Genomic DNA, 6,966 nt, shown 5'->3' with positions numbered 1-6,966 from the left:
TACCCTTGTACACGACATACGACGACATCTCTATGCACAAGCCAAACAACAGACAATACATAAGCAATATATAAGTATGCAACAAAAGGATCGGAAGAGAAAAGCAAGACATTAATAGCACGATTCATGGTCCTACTAATAAATAGCATCGATTATATCTAAATTGAACGACTGTCCAAACTAAAGAGACATACAAGTTCATTAAAGTTTAATTACAACATGAGCCAATCAATGTTTCAGAACTACACATAGCATCACTAGTTTCGACTCGACTCATCGGACCGGAGCGTGGATGAAGCCACCGTCTGTCGTGATGGTCATGAAATCGCGGGCGTTGTCAGCCTGCATTTGTAGCGTTGTGTCTATCTCATGGTTGGACGATTGATATCTGAGGTAGAACTTCCCGGAGGTACGAAGAACATCTTGATGGATAATTTCCGCAAACTCCGACTGGATGCGAAAGAATTCTTGTCTGATGTCTGCATCCTGGATTGCCGGCAAGCTCGCGGCCCAATCTTTGAGATTATCTGGTAGCAGAAGGTGATGATGGTCCCGTACGATCACCCGCATGTGATGGAGGGCATAGTAGGCATCCTTCTGACCACCAGGCGGCTGCTTGATGTAGGAGAACTTTGTATTGTGGGCAAACACGTGCGCGCCGTACCACCTACGAACTAGCTTGGCGAAGGTGCCTCCAGATTTGGCGTAGCCGGGGAGAACATCATCAAGAACTTTCTTGATATTTTTGTAGTCTATCTTGGAGTCACGGTCCGGGTCGAAATACATGGCCATGGAATATTTCAGGCTTAAGAGGATGAGTGTGCAATGTGTGTCACTGCACAGAACACGGAATGTTAGAAAAAAAAGAACGATCGAAATCTAAGAAATCATATGTTACGGGGCGGTTAGGGGATGACTTACTCGGGAAAGTAAGGCATGAGGAAGTTATCCTTATCTGGGTTTGCTAGAATGACGCCTTCAAGGTAAGAACTCGCGACATGCCGGTCCCCAGCGCTGCACAAGTTCTTGGCACGCATGTAGAAGGGGTCGACTATCACGATGTCCGGGGTCTTGTCTCTAATGATCCGCATCTCCATACTCAGCGAAAACAGCCCAACGAAGGTGTAATGCAGCAGATGAAGGTTAAACATAGCAAAGATGTCATCAAACTGCAGGACGATCATACCCCCGATGGGGCCATCCACAAAGCCCTTGCCCTTTGGCACCTTGGCCACGAAAACCGGGTATGCCACATCATTCTCTCTGAGACGCCGCTTCTGCAAAGAAAGAACACTATCATGCAGACTCTGCATAGCACCGGTTGCAGCATTGAGCATATTTATCGGTAGCATCGCCCTACCCGCCACATGCACCCTCCTCGAGATATCCTTAGGTGAAGGTGGCCCGTCCTGAGCATGGATCATACTCGGTGCCGTCTAGCTCGCACCCTTGTTACTCTTTCTTTTCCGTCCCTTCTTCTTCTGTTGTAATGGGACCGAGTTCTGCTCACAGACCGCCTTCTTGAGTGTGCAGGGGCTGATAATATTTGGCACCTTGGCTATCTGAGGCTCGGTGAAGTCGGCAGCTACATGCGTCTCCTGAGAAAGAGGCCCGCAGAATTCGTCATCGTACCCATGTTTGGCAAAGTACTTATCGACGTTGCTAAATGTACGGCCTTCGTCGTCGTCGTCGTCGTCCAGATCCTGTGCCATATGCATGTTCGGATCCTGTGCCATAGGGATGTCCGGCATGTCCGGTAGTGTTGCGGCGGTCTTGCCATGGCTTGGCGCCGGCACGACTGGCGGTGTTGTCTTTGGGGTGGTGTCCCCCGCCCCCAAACGAATCTGGCTGTTCGGCCAAAGTAGGGGCCAGCTTAGGCAGGCGCTGAGGGTCATCAGATCATCTTCGTCGGCCCCGGCGGGTCGAATCGGAGATAACAACTTGTCGCAGCCTGGCAGCACCCGAACTAGTTGAACCCTATACACGGTGGGTGGCATCGGTTGACCGTGGAACACGGGGTTGCCCGGTTGAACGATTTTGCCCTTGGCGACATCGACCAACTCGTCGTTCATGAAGTGAACGAGAGTGCACGGAACATTGGTGGCGCCCTGCGAAAACATGTAGGGCGTCAGAGATGCCTAGTCAAAGGCAAAAGGAGATGAAGTCCTCGGCCGAGAGGCTTAATTAGTTACCGTGATGATGGCGTCGACTCGGCTAATGTCGAGGCACCGCCAACGGCGGGCGGGCAACTGACGGAGGGGCCTCTTGCTGCCGAGGTGCCGGCCGGCGTACACCCGGGTGCATTAAGCTCTAATGCCGGCCGTGCCGGCGTCAGAGACACCAATACCGCCGCCGCCGGATACACCAATGGCTCCGCTGGAGACACCAATGGTGTCGCCTGCTTGTTGCGCGGGTTGCTGGCCGTGAAGCTGGGAATCGGGGGCAGCCCCTGTTGGCTACCCGCAATCCACGTCGTCAGCCCATGAATCAAGGTAGGCATAATGCCGGTGAGCGTCGATCCCAGTTGTTGTTCCACTTGCTCTTGGATAATCTCTGGAATCCGCGCCTCTTGTGCCTTTAGTTCTTGAACCTCGCACGACTGGCTTTCCGAGCTGGTATTTTTCTCCTTTCGCCCACCAGCGATATAGTATGACGACCATTTTGTGGACAAGCCTTTGCCGGCCACACGACCAGCTGACGATGGCTTACTGAGCTTATCCTTGTTTTTCATTACGTTCAACGGCCTATTTAGAGTGATGTCCCAAGCATGGGTGCTCTGAGACGACCCCACGCTACTGCTTTCAGTCTCCTTCACCAGAACAAGCTCAAGTGCCCTAGTCTTCGGATCCGTGGTAAGCTCCTTTGTTATCGGGTCCTCCTTGTACCGTGCCCTGACATAGTTCCTGGTCTGCTTGTCACTGCTGTATTTCGCGAAGCGGGGCGGTAGGCCTTGCTCGGCACGCTCCGCGTCCTCTTTGTCCCATATAGGCTCCGCCACTCTGTAACCGCCGGGACCGAGTTTGTGTTCCCCTGAGTTCAACTCCCGCATTTCTTTCCCCCACTGACTTGATTCAGAGGTTGCACTGCTCTCGCACTTGATCTTGAACTCGTTATAGTCCTCTTCGCTGATCGAAGGATTTTTCGCCTTGATCTTCTCATAACTATCACCTTTCTCAATCATTCTCTTCACCGCGCTTCTCCAAGTAGACAGGGCCGTGCTCATCCTCGTGAGGGCGGCACTGTTCACTTTATTCCCTGAGAGGCGTGTGTTTTCCAATTCAGCGGGGAACTTGTATCGTTCGTGCAGCTTCGTGAAGAGGAGGTTGCGCAAATTCCCTCGGTCCTTATGCCTAAGGTTCTCGGTGTTGATCGAGATGGTGCTCCGGAGAATGCACCCGAGCTGAACCGAGTACCCCTTGACTATATGTTTGGGCTCCGTTGGATGCCCGTCGGAGTTCACTTGAGTAAATTCCTCGTTGACGGTGCAGAGCGTGTTCGGGCGCCGGTCCTTCCGTTTCCTCTTTGGTTGGCTGCCATCTGTGTGTGCGCCGCCATCATCAGTGGTGGCATCCTCGGCGGCATCATCAGTGGTGGCATCCTCGACGGCACCATCAGTGGTGTCATCCCCGACGCCACTAGGGGTTGTGTAGTCAGGATCAGTGTCTTCCGCGGTGTCCTCATAGCGGTGAGGTTGTTCCTCCATCTCCTGGGACAGCTCCCAGAATTGCTTGCCGCCCGAACCGCCGGCCTCATCGTTGTGGGCCATGTTTCGCTCTAAATAGGAAAAAAATTTGGTCAAAAAGTTGGTTATTGTCAAGGAACAAGATCATGGTCTCATCATTTAGGGTTTGTCGACACTGAGGCATCCTAAAAGCTAAGCTTTTATCATTTAGGGTTTGTCGACGCCGAGGTACCCTAAAAGCCTAAGCGTACATCATTTAGGTTCTCATCGACACCGAGGCACCCTATATAAGGCAAGGTTTCATCATTTAGGGTTTGTCAACGCCGAGGCACCCTAAATGCTAAGTTAAGTTTTCATCATTTAGGGTTTATCGATGCCGAGGCACCCTAGGTTGGGCCTAATCACTTGGCACTAATCACTTGGCTCTACTGCCACCTATGCAGCAAGAATGGCGGGGCAGTTGTTCCTACTTAACTAAGTACTAAGATACCCCGGCCCATGCATTAGTCGCAAGTACCCCATATGTCCTATTTTTAGCAAAGTCATGCTAAAATTCACGGAAAATTTCAGCATGACCTTTGCTGAAAATAGGACATATGGAGTACCCAAATTTGCCGGAACGGAAGTTAATCGACATTCCGGCAAACTCAAGGGCCTCTCGGGGTACCTGCAAATTCATCACGACACAATGGTCGGAGAAAAAACCCAGCAAACTAGCAAAGTTACTGATGTGTTTACAGAAATTGTTTTCTGTAAAAGGTGATCATCATCTTTGCAAGTCTTTCTCAATGTGATCACAAGTAATTCAGAGGCATCACAATAAAGCAACACCCTGGAGTACAATTCTTTATAATGTTCCATCATCATTACAGAAAAATAATAACAATATATACACACTGGAGTACAATGCTTTATAATGTTCCATCATCATTACACAAAAATAATAACAATATATACACACTGGAGTACAATGCTTTATAATGTTCCATCATCATTACAGAAAAATAATAACAATATATACACACTAGAGTACAATGCTTTATAATGTTCCATCATCATTACAGAAATCCAAGAAACACATGGTCTTGAGGATATTCTTTATGACTGATTATTTCAGTTTTACATACAGATTTTGACCAAAAAACACATGGTCTTTTTAACAGTTTTCAGTTTGGACAGAATACTGAAAACTATAGTTTGGACAGAATTCCTAACACTTTGGTCTTCTAGTTACAAAACAAAACTGACATAATTCTAGATGCCATAACTTAATTTTTTGACAGTAGCTCAAGTTTTTGATAGTAGCTCCTAACTGTACCTAACTGAATTTTTTGACAGTAGCTCAAGTTTTTGACAGTAGCTCAAGTTTTTGACAGTAGCTCCTAACAGTAGCTCCTAACTGAATTTTCTACTTAAAGGGAAGGCTGACTTAAGTGGCAAGATGATACAATTTGCGTAACATAACAATATATGCATCTTAATATGACACCATCTCCTAACAGAAATAGTATCCCAGGTTTCCATCTTAATACCACAAAGAATACCATAAAAAAACTTGAGCTACTGTCATAGTTGAATGTGGTTCAGTAGAGGCAGCTGCTCATCTACAAGGTGCAAAGATGCAGTTAAAACAAGTGACAGCCTAACCGGACATGGGCATCAACCAAAACAATTCCCACCCCTAAAAACCAAAACAATTCCCAGGATGCACAAGCCAACCAGACCATAGCAGCAAGAAAGGAAGTAACTATCCTAGCCACTCAGCCTGGTTTCTGGCCTTAAGGTACAAGTAGCCATTCTGGGACACGGTACCAGCCTGTGAAGAATCCTCAGGTCGAGCGTATCATAGGTGCTCGATTTGAGCTATCCGCTGCTTTCCTCCAGCAGAGTGATTGAGACTGCTTGCAGCAGTGTACTATGTACATAGTACATATCCATTCATCATTCATATCGTAAGACCATACCAGCAAAATGTTCCGTGGTGTTAAACGAAAGGTCAAGCTAATTACAGCTCTGTAGCAAAACCGGCAAGGCAACAAGTCGGAGGAGTGGGCGTTGTTCCCATTTCATCAATGAGAGTACTTCACTGGGCAATTAGTCAGGACATACCAGCTGCTCCCACCAAATGGTTCAGTATATTGTCTACTCTCTAGACACTTAATATGGCAGCCTATGCTTCGCGGTTCTAGAAAAATAAAAGAATGCTTGTTGCTGGACCACTGCTACACCAAAAGTACTATACGACGTTTCTTGTACCACTGTCACCAAGTACTCCAATGCACATGGAGTACTAATTATTCATGTTTGCTAGGCACTACTCCCACAATTTTTTGAACCTAATTTGACCTAAATTTGAGAGGGATTTGACCTAAACCTAGCAAAAGAGAGAAGAAGAGGGCATGGCCGGGAGGGAGGAGAGGAGGAAGAGAGGAGAAGAGAGGCGGAGGGAGGAGGGTTACCTGACCACGATGAGGTGGTGGCCGGAGCGGAGACGACGGAGGGCGGAGACGGCGAGCTTGGGGGAGGCGGGGATAGACAGCGGGGAGGTCGCGGGCCTCCTCTCCTGGTGGACGTGGGGCCTCCTCTCCTGGTGGACGTGGGGCGGCTCTGAGGCTCCAAGTCTCCGGCGGCTCCGAGCTCCAAATCTCCGGCGGGTTTATAGGGTTTCGAGGGAGGCGAGGGAGGCGGCTCTCACGGGGGAGGCGGGGCTTGGGGGGGAGGCGGCGCTCGAGGGGAAGGAAGGGGAGAGGAAGGCGGCGGGGGCGCGTGGAAGGGTGCGGCGCAGTGGGTTGGGGCAGCGGCGGCGACGGCGCGGTGGAGGGAGAGGGACGAAGTGTCTGGTGAGAGGGAGGGACGAGGGAGGGACGAAGTGTATGGATGGGGGAAGCTTTCTAATGGCGCACCCCGAAGCGGTGCGCCATTAGAATGTTTTTTTAGATAGCAATGGCGCACCCCGCGCAGGTGCACCATTAGAATGTTTTTTATATATAGCAATGACGCACCAGCCATAGGTGCGCCATAAGTAATTTATTTTTTATTTTTTGTTGCATCTAATAATTTTTAAGAAAATGAATATGATCAATATGAAACAGTAATAATTTTTATAAAAACAGTAATAATTTTTTTAAAAATAGCATCAAATTTGTTATTTGAAAATATTTATGAATATGAAAAAATATCATCAAATTTATTATTTGAAAATATCATCAAATTTGTTATTTGAAAATATAATCAATTTTTTTTTCAATTTTAGTTGCATTCATTTGTGACGGTGGAGCGAGCTG

The sequence above is a fragment of the Triticum dicoccoides genome, chromosome 6B, assembly GCF_002162155.2.
Source record: "Triticum dicoccoides isolate Atlit2015 ecotype Zavitan chromosome 6B, WEW_v2.0, whole genome shotgun sequence".
Taxonomy (NCBI): Eukaryota; Viridiplantae; Streptophyta; class Magnoliopsida; order Poales; family Poaceae; genus Triticum; species Triticum dicoccoides.
This window is presented reverse-complemented; position numbering follows the sequence as displayed.